Source organism: Pteropus medius, unplaced genomic scaffold, assembly GCF_902729225.1.
Source record: "Pteropus medius unplaced genomic scaffold, Ma_sr-lr_union100, whole genome shotgun sequence".
NCBI lineage: Eukaryota > Metazoa > Chordata > Mammalia > Chiroptera > Pteropodidae > Pteropus > Pteropus medius.
In genome coordinates, this window is record NW_024354875.1 from 14,281,911 (window position 1) to 14,300,024 (window position 18,114).

An 18,114-nucleotide genomic window follows, 5' to 3' on the forward strand; every position below is an offset into this window, starting at 1 on the left:
TTGGATATGTTCTAAGAAGGTCTTATGTGACACATGTTATAACAAGGGCATTGGGTCAGTTAAGTTCAGGGTGGTGGAGTATCTGTAGTAGTGCCACAGAAAAAATATAATGCAAGCCACAAATGTGAGCCACAAAATGTTAATTTTAGATTTTCCAGTAGCCACATTAAAAAATGTAAAAAGAAAAAGGTGAAATTAATTTTAATAATATATTTTATTTAACTCAGTATATTAATAGTATTTAAATATGAAAATTATTAATGAGATTTATTTTTGTACTAAGTCTTTGAAATCTAGTGTGTATTTTACATTTATGGCACATTTCAATTTAGATTAGCCACATTTCTAGTGCTCAGTAACCACTCAGTAACCACACGTGGCTAGTGGTTGCTGTATTGGACAGCTTAGGTCTAGAGGTTTGGTGAAATTATGGTGATGCCAGGGGGAAGGCCTAAGAGAAACAAACATGAATATCTAAGATAGACCTAGCACAGGGAATTCTGTATGAAATGGTATGTAATTTCAGGAGACAGTTGAGAAACTGGTGTGAAATAGCTTTGGTAAATGGTGGGGGAACTATCTCGAAGATGAGAATAGCAGATTCAAAAGAAGATGAAAATAAGAAATGGCAGAACTTGACAATGGCCGATATACTATAAGGAGAAAAATGTAATTGATTATCATTTTAAGGAAAACATTTTTCCCAATCAAGGGCTTTTTAGCCTAGGCTATGTCATTACAGTTTGGAGGAGAGCAGGTTATTCATAATGACACCCAAGAGAAACCATTGAGATCAGCAGATAAAATTGATTGCAGAGAAATAATGTGGGTAGCAGGGAGGCAGGAAAATAATTTACACTAATATAGTAAAGAGGAAGGGTCTGAGGTAAATGATTGATTTTTTATGAAATAAGAACCGGACAGAGTTCTTAGTGACTTTAAAAGCAAATAAAAGATTATGCAGAATACTATATCAAAATTTATTGCTTAGGCAGTGAATAAGACCTAGTAATAGGAACATTGGCCATAGTATATAAGTGAGGTTGAGTTCATGCTTTTAACTTTGGTCAGTCCTGGCCTGACCACTTTATATTCCTTGGCAAATTACAACCACTTAAACCTCAGTTTCTTCATCTGTCAAATTGGCAGAAATAGTATCTATTTTATAAAATTATACAGATTAACTGAGATTATGCATGTAGTGACTTTGACTAATATGGCACATCTTCCTATTCTCTTTGTTTGGAATATCCAGAGGGAGGAAAAAAGAGTTACAATAGTGTTTTTTGGAATACATGCTCACATCATATCTTCTAAACTATTACCCCTTAAAGCAGTTTTCAGAGTTCAGCTCGATGAAACCTCTTGATAATTGATGAAGATTTCTTTATGCTTAATTCCTAGTAAGTGAAGAAAGATTTTCTAAGTCATGTTTTGTGAATGGTGTGGAAAGTGAAAATGAGACTAGAAGTGGGATTGAGTCCCAGCTCTGCCACATAATGACCTAATCATTTCATCTCTCTGGAACTCAACTGGGATTGAATTGATTAGTGATTTTCAAACTTGTGGCTTGAGGACCTCCTAGCATTAGAATCACCTTGAATACTGGATAAAAATGCTTGAGACCCACCTTAGACCCACTGAATCAACCACAGAGGGTAGATACAAGCAAGCTCTGTTTAGCACTCAAGTGTAGCTGAACTACATTGCATTCAGCCACCAGGAAGGATTCTAAGATCTGTTTTGGTTCAAGTATGAATCTATTTATTGTAAGTCTAGAGTAGGAGTTGGTCAGGAATAATGATATCTAGGCCTGTTTACCCCATAGAATTATTGTGAGGGTCAAGTAAGATATCTTTAAGTTGGTAAAAATAAATTTAAGTGAAAAAATAATTTTAGAATCCTATAGATTGTAATATATGTAATACAAATTACATATACATACATTGCAATATATAATGCATACTTGTACATATAGGCAGTAACTTTTAGCTATAAATATATAATGATTTCTGTATTAGTTGAATCTTGGTGAATCACAGGAATTATTAAGTATTTGATACAAGATTTCCTGTGCACAAAATAATGAGTTTATTTTTATCTTCCTCATCCCATGTAATATTTTGCTTTTATTAGTTGCATAGAGGCTAAACAAGATTGTAGATATTCAAACCAAATGGATATATAATTTGAAAGAAAGACTGATGTTTGTTCTCATCTTTAAATTAAGAGGTTTAAAGTGTTTATATTGGGAATATTAATATTAGAAATAATTCCTAACTTCTATTAATATTAGGAATAATTTTTTTCATGATTTCTATGACTCTTCATTGTTTAAAGTAGAAATCATGTTTAGGGGTTATCTGTAGTCTACTTTTAATACTCTTTTTCTATCAATTAACACCTCTTCTCAACAAACAAAAAACCCAACCAAGAACAAAAGCCACCCCCACTACTAGGGTACTTTCTCCGGGGATAAAATAAAATCCCCCATTTTCTCCATTTCCAGAGAGAGAGAGCAGACTATTATTGAATATGTACTTTGTGTGAGTTACAACATCTCATGCTTAAAAACATTCTTATTTTCATACCTAATACCTACCTATAACTTGACATATAGAAATGCTTATTAAAAATGCAGCCAGACACACTTTCAGAGAACTTGATTTGGTGAGTCTAGATTGGGGCCCAGAAATCAGCATTTTTGTGATTTTGATGGAGGTTATGCAAGCTCCATACTTTGAGAAACATTGCTTTGAGTTTCGTTGCCTCCAGAAGCATAAATTGCAGGCACTGGCTGCATAGAATAAATTAGAAATGCTGTGCTTTCAGCTTGAAAATGAGCATTAAAAATGTTGCACTTCAGAACTTCATGTGTGTTTTTGTGTTCGTTTTTCCCAGAGGAACTCAAGATGATATTAGCAAAGATGTCACATTAAGAGACAAACCCATCACCTCAGCTTAAAGCTGTTTAGTATCACAGAAAACATTTTTATAAAAAGGAAAGTCATAGGACATGGCAGGCTCTTGAAGGAGTCTATACTTCTCAGCCTTTCTTTTTAAGTTAGTTTCAGGGATCCAGAAACATTACTATCCATTAGTGAAAACTGTTAATATTTTGTGCTAAAATAAATAGGGAAGCAGAAAATAGGATAGACAGGCAGAGTCCAGTACTTCTGTTAAGAAAAACTGTTGAGCTTTATTGTATACCTAGTACTATGCTCCTGCAACTATCTTCTGCAACAGTAGCATTCACCTCTTGAAAGGATTAAATGCTTGCTTTCATTCTCATGAACAATCCTCAGGTTTGGTCCTTTTTTCTGTTTCTCATTTAAACAATATGCTTCCTCACTGTTATTTCTACTTTTCTAATAATATGTCTCACTTTTTGTCTCTCTCCCTGACATCTTAGTTTACCTTTTTACCTTATGGTATAATTATAAAACGAATGAAATAGCTTATAAAAAATTTAAAACTCTTAAATATCAAAGTAAGCAAAAAATTAAATTTATTATGATAAAACCAATTTTCTTTACTTTAACCAGTGCTACTGCCTTTTCTCATAGACATTACTCCCAAACCTCTCCTCGAGTGCTCTTCAAGTGCTTATTTATACTTGAAAATGGTGATATTAAAGACGAATCTTAGATTGTGTGGCACCGAGGGCATAATCTAATCAGCCTGTCACTGTCATTCTTTTTATCACATTTATGAGGCTTTTAATACCTATTGATATGTAAGTTCCTGGGGGGTGGGGGGCTCAAACTTTTATTGCAGTTGCTCCTTGTTTTTAAGCAAAATTGGTTTTCACTGAAAATTGGGTCAGGTGGGTATAAGTGTTAAATGGGAAGAGGGTATGTGAAGTCCACCAGGAACTGGTCTTCAGACTTAGTGGATTAGAATTATTGACTCCTGAGTCACCAGCCAGCCAGTCGTTTCCCATGTTCTTTCAACTGCTTTTTGACTGCATCCTTTTCTTCTATCTGGTTGCTCCTGTCCCTTCTCTGTCTTCTCGGTGTACAAATATATCACTGAGTATGACAAGGGGTAACAGTCCTTTGCTTTCCTTTTACATGTGTTCTGATCCCAGACTTCTATTCTGAGGTTAGACCTGAACCTAAACGTTGGCCAGTTGTGGCCATAGTTTCTGGCACTGGGACAGTAGCTTTTAACTTGGAGGAAAGCACTATGTTTGAACTTCTTTGAATCATTTTAGTATCTTTCAGTGGCTCACTAGTAAGAATTTTTTTGTCTCACGTTTAAACCTTTCACAAATAAAGGACTAGGGATAGCTCAATAATTGATCTTTGTTCTTTAAGAGAATGAATGATGGATATAAATATTTCTGAATGGGAGGATGTTGAAATGGTGGAATGGCATTCAAGGTGGGTTAACAGAATTCTTTTCAAAATATTTAACTTATTAGAACATAAGCAAACATGTACCAGTGTGTTAACTTTCTTCCACTATTAGGTTTAAAAATAAACAGTTTAACTTTATTTACTGTTCTTCAGTTCTACTTTTCCAGGGTTGCCTGTCATATTGCCGAACACAAAAAGTTCCTTTTACTGCTAGCTTAAGTAAACAGGACTTTTTCTGGTTTTGTTAATGAGATATAGGTGGTGGCATATTAGAAAATAGCTTAATTATCCATGTAGTAAACCTTATCAGTTATTGATTATTGTTGAAGTAAACAAGGCTCATTTTCAGTGTAAATATGACATTTCAAGTGAAAGTTTTATTAGTGAAGGTGATAAAATTTGTGGAATAAGTGTAATATATTTTACAGATGTTGATATGAAGCTTTTCTGACTGAAGCTAATTTAGACTGCCTATGTTCTGCTATAACTTTGATCCTTGATTAAAACTGTTAGTGTTACATTTATCATGCTGCTTTTTCTACTTTTTGAAACCTATTTCTTAACTTCTGCCTGGGGTTATATAGAGAAATATAAATACTTACAGTAAAAATTATTACCTATAATATATATATATTTTGTTCCATTAAGTTGTAGAGGGAAAAATCTATTGAGATATTATTAAAATAATTCTTTTGTAGAAATTAACATAGAACAAAATTGTCAGTTAGATTTTAGGAAGTATTCATATAGCAAGGCTATTAAAGTGTTGAAGGAAAAATTTTTTCTTTCAGTTTAGAAGATAAGGATTAAAGCTAGATTTGGAGGAAATATTTTAAAATTGTAAATGAAAAATTTAGATTAAATATACTTTGCAATATTAAGTAAAAATGTGTTAATCTGATTTTATTATTCCTGCTATTCCTCTTTTATAGAAACACATACGCGAATATATGAAACAACTTTCGTAACTGTTAAAAGTCGGATGGATGTATTTATCTTTAAAGTGGGCAAACCAGCATAACTTTAACATTTTTTACTAATAAGCAAGAGCCAGTAACTGTAAACTAGATGCAGATATTCATTTGATTTAGAATGTTTATCTGAAATTTTTGCTTAGCTTTCTTTGGATTTTAGAGGAAGAATGCATGTTTTATATTATTGTGACTTAGATATTTTTAGAGAAAATTTATTAGGCTTAAGGGCTTTCCCTTGTCTTTTATGAATTAAATAGCAAATGAGGCTTTTTTGGAGGGAGGGGTAATGGTTATAGACATATCATAGAATTTTAACTGATAATTTTAGTTTTTTAAAAGTTTAGTGATGAGTAGTTTCTTGGGAGTGAAGATTAAATAAACATCTACTTTATTTTATTTTATTTACTTTATTTTTACTTATTTTTTTTTGAGGCGAGGCAATCCTTGGTTGACCTCACAGATTGCAAGGACTTTGTCAGTTGACAATTCCATAATTTTTATTTTTTATGCCTACAGCACCTGGGATCCTAGCTGGTCTCCCATCCAAGTACTAACCAGACCTGACCTTTCTTAGCTTCCGGGATCGGGCTTGTTCAGGGTGGCATGGCCGTAGACGATAAACATCTATATTTTAAATTCCTTCGTAAATGTAATCAAACTGTTCTCAGTGGTTTGAGAACTATTTCCAAACTAGAGTTGACATTTTGCCTTTTTTCATTTCATGATCTGCTAACTTTTCTTCAGCCTTTTCAAGCATTTTCTCAGTGTTTTACTCCACTCCATCATCTCACCCATTAAAAGGGATTAGAGATAGGAAAGGTGGTGGTAGAAAGAATTTATCAAGGCCTGAAATTGTTTGATGTTCTAATAAAGAAGTTCACTTGTGTGGTGTATATTGAGGCTGAAGAGGAGCCCAACTGTGGAAGGCCTTAAAAGGTTTGTTCAAGTTTTGTTTTAAGGGCTATGGGGACCCATTGAATGGCTTTAAATTGGGGGAGCGACTGATTTTGTGTGCTTTAATAAAGGATCTGACTTCTGGATGAAGAACTGATTGGATGGGTTAAAAGTGGAAGCTGGGAAATCAGTTAGGGACACTGTCGCTCTTCTTCAGTGAAAGATATTGGTAACTTGCAGTAATAACCTTACTTCGTTGATACTCATCTTCGATTACTAGTTTAGATTTTCTCTAATTCTATAATTGTGACTTAAATCTCTGTCTTGATTTTGCTTTTTGTTTCAATTATCTATAAATTTTCATTTGACAAGATAGGTAACATTATTTTATTATTTTATTCATTAAGAGTACTGGTATGAATTTCTTTATAGCTAGTATGAATGCCTTTATGAAGGGTTTATGTACTTTTAAAGTATTCTTACTACCTATGAGTAAAGAATTGGTGTGGCTGCTCTTAATATCAAATAGTAATGACTAGTGAGCACTTTTGTATGCTGTCAGTATACTCACTTGATTTTTATATTTTTTATTCATTTTTTTATCTTGTAAATTGTTTCAAGACAGAAGTCTACTTTTTTTGGCAGCATTAACATGATTTTTTTTCCTCTTTAAAGTACATTGATAAAGATCGAAATCTCCTAGACTTTGTGATCTTCTGATTATTTTTCTCTCATTCCTGCCTTCCCACTTATAAGAGAAATTAGAATAAGCCTTAATTGAAATTCAGAAGTATCCAACGACTTGTGAGTTTCTCTTTTTCTCCTTTCATTGTTTTGTTTTGAAAATTAAGCCTCTCATTTTTCTTTTCTTTCCAGGTTGAGGTTAAAGATTTCTCAAATTTTGAAAATGTTTTCTTTTTCACTATTTCTGCTTGGTACCTAAATGTCATAGTGCTTGGCACATAGTGTACCTACACTATATATTTACTGAATGTGGAAGATGTTCTGCCTGTGTGAAAGAAATAGTGTCCTTTAAGATTTTATGTAGCATGTCACCAAGATAGACATTAAAGTGTCCTGCCAGGGGTGAAAGGAATAGAAGAGTGGAATTCTCTCATTTGTGAAAGAAAGAACACTGGGCTTCTATTTTTCCTGTCTTTGTTTAATTTAAGTCTCTCCCCATGACATTATAAGAAGCCTACTTATATTGATTAAAATTAGAAGACAGCACATCTTTTTCTTACAACCATTACCTCTCCTCCCTTTTTAATAATTAAAAAGCACAGGAAGATTGAGGTCTGGAAATTCGCCAGGCTTTCTTGGACTGTCCTAGAAAACTAATCTCAAATGTGGTCCTAAGTGCTAGTTAATAAATCAGAAATTTGGAATTTTGTGATTTGTCCTTTGTCCGGATCCTATTATTCTATATATACTTACTTTACATATTTAGGAAAGCGAAGTCTTTGGTAGTTGATGATAGAATCAATGCTTTGTTCTGACCTACCAACTTGAAGTGTATTTTTGCCCAAACATATGTCAAGTCATTCCTTATGAGTATAAGAATGGTTACCTTTAAAGCTGAAAGCTCTCAGATTCCGATACCTTCATACTGTATTTTCTCTGCCTGTATGTCAGTGAAATCATATTTTCTCTGCTTGTATGTCCGTATGTCTATATCTGTAACATTTAAAGAAATTTTTCTGTCTTTTGGGAGAAAACATTATAATGGATGTCTTTTGTTATTTAGTAGTTGAGTAACTGAGTGCAGGTTAGTTAGCATCTTCTGTTGAACAAGCCCTATGTAAAATACTTTCTGTAGTGAAGAGTTTAAGAAATAAGGTTTTCTAAATGTTTTGTTAATACGGAAATGCTCTTTTTTTTTTGTATTGAACTGGATTTACAGTTAAGTGACTTAAGAAATAGGCAGATTGTAAAGAACTTATTTGCTGCTTGCCTCCTTTATAAAAGTAAATTCTACCGTTACAAATTTGGTGCTTTCTTTGTGACCAGAACTTTATGTTGAGGCTTTTTAAGAAAGAGGTTTGAGAAATTGAGAAATTTATGTTTTTCTTAAAATCTTGGTCTGTGGAAAAGTAGATATATACTTATTTTGGAACTATCTATATGGGGAAAATTAGTCATTTATGAGTTAACAGTGTTGAAATACATTTTAGGTGGTTATCTTAGTAATTTGTCAGGAATTAACATTAGAAGTCCTTAAATAACCAGTGTTAAATGCTGATATCTAAGTACTTTCACTTTCCTTATTACACACATGCATGCACACACCATCTAGTGTCACCACATATGTTTATCTTTTTAATTTCATATTAATTGTGTTTTTAGTTTATATTGCTTGAGCCAGATGGACAGAATCTTGCAATATATTGTCACAGTGATAGTAAGCACTAAGTACAGAGTGTAACAGACAAGGCAACAAAAAATATTCCTGGGGAGAATGCCAGAAAGTGTTTTCTTTTGGAAGTGATTGTTTGGTGGTAGGAAGGTGCTTAGTTTAAAAAAAAAAAAAAGTTAGATTGACAGGGCCTAAAATGTTGCATTGCCATGTAGAAATTTTATTTGAAAGCTTATTCTCCTTCCTTATATTTCTAACTTGTTTATCAGAAGTGTATTGGGACATTGTGGATTTAAGTTTTATTGCTAATGCTTAAAAACAGCCCCAGACAGCCAAATAGAGAAGGTGACTTGTCTTTTATGATGTGTATTAATATAGAAAAGAAAAGATACCAGAAGGCCTATGATGTGTTTATGGTTGCATAGAAACAAATTATTAAAACAAGTTTTTTAGTGGCAAAGAAATTATATAACACAAAAGTAAGAACAAGAATTTTAGATTTTTCTTTTCTAGTACTAGGAATCTTATTTATAAATATGAAAAAGGCTATCGGTGACTTTTAAAATAAGGCTAATTAAGTGATTCCATATCTGTTATTTAATGTCATAGTGAGTTTTCAGTTTGCATTCTTTTCCTTTAATAGAAATGTATTGCTATTTAAAGCTACTCTAAATATTGCTAATTTTCTTCAATTGCCAGTTTAAAAATGCCAGATACTACTTTGATGAAAACTTTTGTGATGATTTTTTTTTTTAAGCTTTTCTTTTGATACTACCGGTTCCTCAAGGGTAATATTTTACATTATTTTCATAACAGCTGAAGTGATCTATTTTTACTCTCTTTTGCACCAGAGTCTGATGGTTTACTAAAAAGAAGGCCTACGTCTTCCTAAGTTAATAAAGCTCGAAAAACCCGTAATGTATGTAATGTCTTTTCTGTGCAGTTGAGACTTGTAGGTGGTTTTTAGTAGGAACTACTGAGTGTGTGTGTGCGAGAGAAAGAGAGAGAGAAAGAGAGAGAGAGAATCTCTTTTAGGACATCTGTTCTGATTTTGAGAATTTACCTTTTATCTCTTAACTCTTCTAAATTTATGCCTAATTTTGTCTTTTGTAAAATTTAAAAATAGCCTATTAATTCTAATGGGGGTATTGACCTCTAGCTGCAGTCACCATGATCTCCCCTCCTCCCCAAAGATGAACATTTAATATCAGAAATCTGTTTCACAGTCTAGGTGATACTTGTATATAATTTTACCTGTTTTAGTGTAATTCGTATTTTGAATGAATGCTGGAGAACTGTATAGAACTGTTTTAATCTTGAGACCTGGGCATTTATAGATACCCCAACTCTTCTTGTTGCTATAGGCAAACACTTTTCTGTTGTGCCTTATCTTTGAACATATTTACCCCTGGCAATACATATCTTTCATGACAGTAAGACTCAATATCAAGGAGAGTTAGCAACAAAGAGAAACAAAGGATAAATATGTATAGAAATAAGCTTTGTTTTGTCAGATGATATAAGATATACATCCCACCACCTAATACAAATCGCTTTTATAAGTCAAATCACTTTCATCTCTTACTTTCTCATGCTCAGAGAGACCAAACGAGGGACTATGGGAAGCAAAAACTTGATCTCTGTATTCTAATTTGCCAGTCCTTTTGATACCTGTGGCCATCTTGTCAACAGGAATATTATAGACCCTTGGTTTTTATTGGGTAGTTAATATGGCTTACTGAGTTTTTTTTTTTTTTTTCCCATTCCAACACAGTATACCCATTGTTTTCAGATATTAAAAAAATACCTCATGTATTCTTTAACTTTTGATATCTTGAAAACCTGTCTTCATTATATCCAATACTAAAAAATACAGAACATTCATGTCTAGTAAGAGCAGGCTTGTCAAACACAACCCTGTTTATTTGGTCATGATCTTCTCTGCCTATGCTTACTTTAGTTCCATCTCTCCTTAATAACCCTGCCTGAGTCCCATTTCCTCCATGAAGCCTTCTTTTTTTCTTTTCCATGTAAATTGACTTAATGGACATTTGTTGAGTTCCTGTACTGTTCCAGGCACTGGTAATACAGAGATGATAACGGGATTTGTTCTAGAAGCTCATCATCTAATGGAGGTCCTATGTTATTTCCAAATTCCTACAGCATTTCTCTGTAGTCTTTATCTTGGAGTTTTAATTTGTAGTACAAGCATATACTCAATTTTTTCATGTGTATATGTTCAATATGAAGTGAGGTTTACTCAAAAATATTCCTCAGAAAAAGTGATTTTTTTTGAATCCTTACAAAGCTTTTTATATTTTGAGGCCCTCTCTCAATATTTTATTTTGAATAGGAATATAATATTTGGAGAAGACAGACAAGCTTGAAATGATGCCAGTCGGTGCTTGTTTTGAATGGTTATACAGGTTTCCCAAGGGAATAGGTACAAGGGGATAAAGAGTTTAAACAAACAAGAAATCATTGTTGGGGGTGGTGGTGGTTTACTATCATAATTTGTTGTAAACTTTTACAAAGGTTGTAAAACTTTTAAAAGCTCACTTTCAAAATCAATATTGTTAAGTAGTTACTTTTATATACCCATAGAACAATGAAAAAACCTACTGTCTTAGTATCATATGAATGGATATTTGTGGCTTGGAGTAACATTTCCAGTGACAGTGTTCTAAAGGACTTCAGAAAATATTGCTTCTCAAACAGCTTAAATAGACCTGAAGATTATTCATGTTTTGATACTTTTAGATGACTCAGAAAGAAAGTAATGAGATGACACTTGTTGAAAGATGTATGTAAAGTTTGAACAAATTTGTTTTGTAAAATTTTTGTGCTTTATGTTTTCGAAACATTTATAAAACTAAATGAATTAAAATAAGTATACATTGAACTGTTTCACACACACATTTGTATATTTCAAGTTGGTCAAAAATTTTTGAAAAATCTCATTGGGGGAAAATTGGGGTATTCTTCCTATTGAGGGTTGCATAATAGTCATTCATGTATGATAGCTTGCAAGTTTCAGGGTGGTTAGTTGACTACCTAGCATGGTGAGAGATTTAAATACCTGTTGAACTAATAAAATGCTGTACACATTCACTTACTTTAGGGTTTCTTGGTGCCACGAAGAATTGTACTATACCAGCATTTCCCAGTTACTTAATATATCTAAATTTTTTCTTTTATATAATGTTTTTGATACTGTTTTATTCTTTTTATTTGTCCTATAAGTTTTGTGGATTAAAAGCATCACTCAATTTGATCTACCTTCTATTACTGATTCTCTTTGGACATGTGTTCTGCTCCTACAGAGGCAGGAAACAATGACATGTGAAAGAGAAATAAGGTTTCTTTTTTCAGGTTGGATTTATTATTTTTGAAATTTCATTAACCCTTCCTAGTTGCCTATGGGAGGCACAGGTTTAGGGAAGGCAGTCAGTTGCATGCCTGTTTATAGTGTACACTCAATGACTTGTTAATAGTTTCAGACAGCATTAGAGTACTTTTTCAGAAGTAAGACAGATTTATAAGTTGTCAAAAACAATTCTTTCTGTTTAATGTTGGCTACATACAGAGGAAAATTATGATAGGGTTAAGCTTGTCACTGGGCTGTGAAAAATATTGTCATTTTAATTAGGAAAGAAATTAATACAGTTTGTAGTTGTAAAAGATAGTTTAATTCTGTTTACCTGTTTCAAAGGAGTGGGAGCAGTAGTGGTTGATTTTTTTATTCAGTTACATTGCTTTTTGACATTTCATTAAGTAATATTTGTATTTGGAGGGTAAGTAAGATAGTCTTAGATCCAATGGCTTTTCAATATGTAAAAGGACATATATAGATAACCAATTAAAAACAAAATAAAACATTTTGTATTGGATTGCAAATACTGTGCATTTTGGGGGAAGGCAAAGTCCTGATTAAAGGACTTCTAGGATTTTGTTTTATGTACCTCGAGAGAACTTGAAAATTGTCACATATGTAAGATTTAACCTGGGAGGCTTTTTGCAGGCTGGGCTTTCAGGAACTACTAGAATGATAGATAGCAAAGGGGAGGACATTCATGAAATATTTCTTGAACCATGTCGCATTGCTCCAGCACCATTTATTGAAAAGGCTGTCTTTCTTCTATTGGGTTGCTTTTGCTCATTTGTTAAAAATTAGTTGGGCATATTTGTGTGGGTCTATTTCTAGGTTCTCTTATCTCCTGATTGATCTTGTATCTGTCTCTCTGCCAGTACCACATTGTCAGGCTTATTGCAGTTATGTATGGTAAGCCTTAAGATCAGGAAGAGTGATTTCTTTTTCAAAAAATTTTGGAATAAGCTCATTTATGTCTACAAAGAAATTGCTGAGATTTTGAGATAAACCTATACAACAGTTTACAGAAAACAGATCTTTACAGATCTTTCCTATGTTAAGTCTTCCGATCCATGAACACAGTATATGTCTAAGTTTTAGGTCTTTGATTTCTCTCATCAGAATTTTATAATCTTCATCATACAGATCCTATGCATATTTCGTTAGATTATACATAAGTATTTTATTTTCCTAAGAGCAATTGTAACTGGTATTGCATTTTTAATTTCAGTTCTATTTGTTCATTGTCAGTACATAGAAATGCAATTGATTTCTTTGTGTTGATCTTGTATTCTGTGACCCTACTGAACTCACTAGTTCTAGCATTTTTTGTTTGTTTGAAAATTCCTTTAATTTTCTAGATAGGCAGTTATTCCATCTGCAAATAGAAACAGGTTTATATCTGATTTTTCAATTGCTATGCCCTTAATTTCTTTTTCTTGCCTCATTGCAATAGCTAGAACTTTCAGTGCTCTGTTATATGAAGGTGGCGAGAGTAGACATCATTGACTTATTTCTGATCTTAGAAGGAAAGCATTCAGTCTTCACCATTAAGTATGATGTTAGCTGTAGGGTTTTTTTGTAGATGTTCTTTGTGAGTTTGAGGAAGCTCCCTTCTTATTCCTGGTGTACTGATAGGTCATGTGATTTTTTTTAAATTTAGCCTTTTGATTTACTAGATTGTATTTATTGATTTTTAAATATCGTACCAACCTTGCATACCTTGAGTAAATCCCACTTAGTTCTGGTGTAGTATTTAAAAAAAAAAATACATTGTTGGATTCTCTTTGCTAAAATTTCGTTGAAGACTTTTACATCTAAGTTAATGAGAGATATTAGTCTGCATTTCTCTTTTGTACTATTTTTGGTATCAAGGTAATACTGGCCTCATAAAATTAGTCGCGAAGTGGTTCCTTTTCTGTTTCTGGAAGACATTGTATAAAATTAGTGTTGGTGTATTATTGTAATACTTCACGCTTTAAAAAAACAAAACCTTCATATGCAGCTATTAAGTGAAATTTACTTTTTCCTTATAGGAGGAATATTTTAAATTTGAATATGACTTTTATAGGTCTGTTTGGTGGCAAGTGGTCTACCAAACATCAAGTGCCTTGTATTGCCTTTTTTTTTTTTCTTTTTAATAGGAAAAACAACGGTCAGTACTAGTCATTAATGCATAGGCAGTACTTTGGAAATAGAACAGTTATCTAAATTAAGTCTAATACTGGATTCTGTGACTAGACTTCTTGATTTACTATAACTAGGATGAGTGTGGATTACGAAACTGTGAAATTATCCATAATATTAATTACAGAATGATTGCGGAAATTGAATCAGATATGGAAACGAGACAGTGAAAATGTTTGGTAACTTGTTCAAGGTCACAGTTTGTGAACTAAATTCTAAGTTCGGGCCATAGGTTATTAAGTCAGTGGTACTTAATTTAACTAAGGAGGCACATAAGATCACCAGTGGGTCTTTGCCAAAAGGAAAATAAATACATATATATACACTACGTGTATGTATGTATGTGTGTTCCCCACACTCCTTCCCCATGTACTTTTCAGCTGGTTATTTTCAGGGCCTACAAAATGGCACTCAAACATAATATAGGGGATTCTGATACACAGAACCATTGTATTAAATCCTGCACCCAAACCTTTTATGCCTGTTTGTTTCTTTTGAAAATAGTATTAACTATTTGGAATTACTTTGATAGAATAAACCTATAGATAGGAATTTAAAGTTTCAGAAATTTTTAAATTGGGAGATGCTATTAAAAATTAGTGTATATTGGTAATTTCTACCATCCTTTTTAGAATTACACTTTTAAAGTCAGAATATGAGCTTAAGAACACAAAAATACATAAATTTGAGTTATTTTCATAATTGTCATGTTATTATATTTAGTATTCAGCTAGGGATATGATGTAATAGAGACTGATTACAGAATCAGCTTGAGAGGGGGTGGCAAGATTGTCACAGTTTTTCCTATAAGCCATCTTTTTTCTACCTATAGAAAATATCAATCAAATGATAATCCAGATCTAGAAAATCATCCAGAAATCTTATTTATTTTTAAAAATTAAGAAGTGTGGTTTTTTTTTTTAAATAAAATGTTCATTCATTTATCTCTTCTCTAGACTAGAGGTGGCAGATAAGACTGATGTTGCTCCGCCTCCTTCCATACCCCAAAAGCCTTTACCTCAAAAGCTTTCTCAGTACACTGCGCCAGGAAGCCATTATTAACTGATTGGAATTGACACCAAAGATGAAACCTAGTTGGCGTTTCTGCCCTACGCAGCATTTTTTTGGGGGCATCAGGTTTCTTTAAACGGTGTTTCTATGCTTCGATGGAGTCTTCTGTTGGAAATTAAAAATAATTCATAGTAGTTTTTAAAATGAATTACACAAGTGATAATTCACAGAGGACCCCTCCCCAATGAAACAAGGCAAAGAGGCACGTTAACCTATAGTGTAGGAATTAGTACATTTTTTTTCAGAGGTAGCTGACCACACAGCCTGTGAGCCAAATCCAGTCTGTGAACTAGGAATGATTTTTACATTTTTAAATGGTTTTTAAAAAATGGAAAAAAATGATATTTTGTGACATGTGAAAATTATATCAGATTTAGTTTTCAGTGTTCATAAATAAAGTTTTATTGTAACATAATCATGCCTGTTCATTTACTATCTTATGGATGCTTTTGTGCCACAATGGCAGAGTTGAATAGTTGTCAGAGACCATATGGCCTGGAAAGCCTAAAATTTTACTTGTCTGGTCCTTTATAGAAAGTTTGCCATTCCCTGTTTTAATATAATGTGAGCAGTGAATGATTGCTTTGGGCTATTTATTTAGTAAAGGAGAAAACTTATTTTGCTAATATTTTAACAAGTTTCTGAGAAGGAATAATTTAGAAAATGGCTACTGTTGGTATACAGATGAATAGGAGTGGCAGGCCTTCTTTTATAGACTGCAATGGGCACAGAGTTACCAGCTATAATTTACAATATTTCAGCTCATGCTGTTATTTTCTAATATAGCTGAGAGGAAGTCCACAGCACTATTACTGCTACAGATTCTATCAGCTGTTAGATCTCTGTGCTAGTATGTTATAGAGCAGCAGTTCTCAAACTTCTTGGTTTCAGAACTACAGACTTAAAAAAATTTATAACTACAAAGAACCTTTTAAATGTGGTTTATATCTGTCAATATTTATCATATTAGAAATTAAGACAAAATTTAAAAATATTTAATAGTGACAATAATCTGTTAACAAAAGAACATATTTTTATGAAAAATATTTTCCAAAACAAAAAAAAAATTAGTGAAATTTTTGTAAACCTTTTTAATGATTGTTTTAGTGGGAATAAAATGGATTCTTCTGTTTATCCATTCAGTTCGTTATATGTTGTTTTGATATGAAGGAAATCTGGCCATACACAGATATATAGTTAGAAAAATGAGCATTTTAATTGCTTTTATAGATGATTGTGGTTGTTTTCTTTGATACTATACCAAAACTCAACCTATGGTAGGTTTTTAAGTTAGGTTTATTGAAGTATAGTTTACATAGAATAAAATGTATTTTTTATATATACAATTTTATGAGTTTTGATTAACCATACAACCATATAATTATCACCACAATCAAATTGTAGAATATTTTCATCATCCTCAAAAGTTTCCTTATGCCCTTTTGTAATGCGCTCTTCCCTTACTCCCAGCTTCTGGCAACATCTGATCTGATTTTTGTCACCATAGTGGTTTTTTGTCTTTTCCAAAGTGTCATGTAAATGGATGGAATCATAAGATATGTAACCTTTCAGTCTGTCTTCTTTCATTTAACATAATGTGTTTGAGATTCATCCATGTTGTTGCAGCTATCACTAGTTAATTTCTTTTTCTTGTATGGATGTTTATGCATTTTACCAGAGCTGAATATTGTGTTGTTTCTAGTTTTTGGTGATTATGAATAAGGCCACTTTAACCATTCATACACAGATTTTTGCATGGACTTATGTTTTCATTTTTTAGGTAAATGCCTAGGCATGTGATTGCTTGGTAGTATGGCAGGTGTAGATTTAATTGTAAGAAGCCGTAAAACTTAAAAGTGGCTGGACCGTTTTTGCATTTTCACCACCAATGTGTGAAAGACTCAGTTGCTCTACATATTTACTAGAGATTGTCCATTTTTATTTTCGTTTTAGTTATCCTAATCAATATTAGATTTAGTTTTAATTTGCATTTCCCTAATGGTGAAAGATATTGAGTATCTTTTCATGTAGTATTTTCCATTCACATGTCTTTGGCAAATTATCTATTTGACTCTTTTACCCATTTTTTAAAAAATTGAGTCGTGCGTTTTCTTAATATGAGTTGTAAGAGGCCTTTCTATATTCTGAATATCAATTTTTTTTTTAGTAAATAATTTGCAAGTATTTTCTCCTCATCTGTGACCTTTTTCCTTAACTTCGAAGAGAAGTTTTTATTTTAATGGAGATCGACTTATCAGTTCTTTCTTTTATGCTCATATGTTTTGTGTCTTAAATCTTTCATAACTTAGCATCACAAAGATTTTCCATTTTTTTTCTAGATGTTTTGTAGTTTTAGATTTTATTTAGGTCTGTGATATGTTTAGAGTTAATGTTTGTATGTGGCATGAGGTATGAGTCAGGGTTCTGTTTTTGCATATAGATATCTAATTGTTCCAGCATCAGTTGTTGAAAACACATTGTTTTCTCTGTTGAAATGCATTGGCACCTTTGCTCTGTATCAATTGACCATATAAGTGTGGGTCTATTTCTGAATTCTCTGTTCTGTACCATTGGTGCGTGTGTCTGTCTTCTCACTAAGACCACACTGTCATGATTGCTGAACCTTTGTAGTAAGTCTTAAAAACAATAGTACGGATTCTCTTTTGTATGTCTTTTCCAGAATTAATTTGGATATTTCTGTTCTCTTCCTTTTCCTATAATACAAGAGATAATTTCTTAAAAGTTACAGTGCAGAATCAGAAACCATTAATGAACTTTTTGTCTTTTGTAACATTAAAATGTATTGGGTTCTCTTGAACATTGGATGGATTTTTTTTTCCCCATGAATGCTTTTGTAACATCACATATAATTCATTTGAAAAATATTGGTTCTCAGAATTA

The 18,114-nt window shown here is 32.5% G+C and overlaps 1 protein-coding gene across 2 annotated transcripts in view; it reads left to right on the forward strand.

Moving 5' to 3' along the window:
- ACVR2A (activin A receptor type 2A) overlaps nt 1-18,114 on the forward strand; it is an 80,303-nt gene that overhangs the window by 26,355 nt on the left and 35,834 nt on the right. The gene's annotated exons all lie outside the window — the stretch shown is intronic.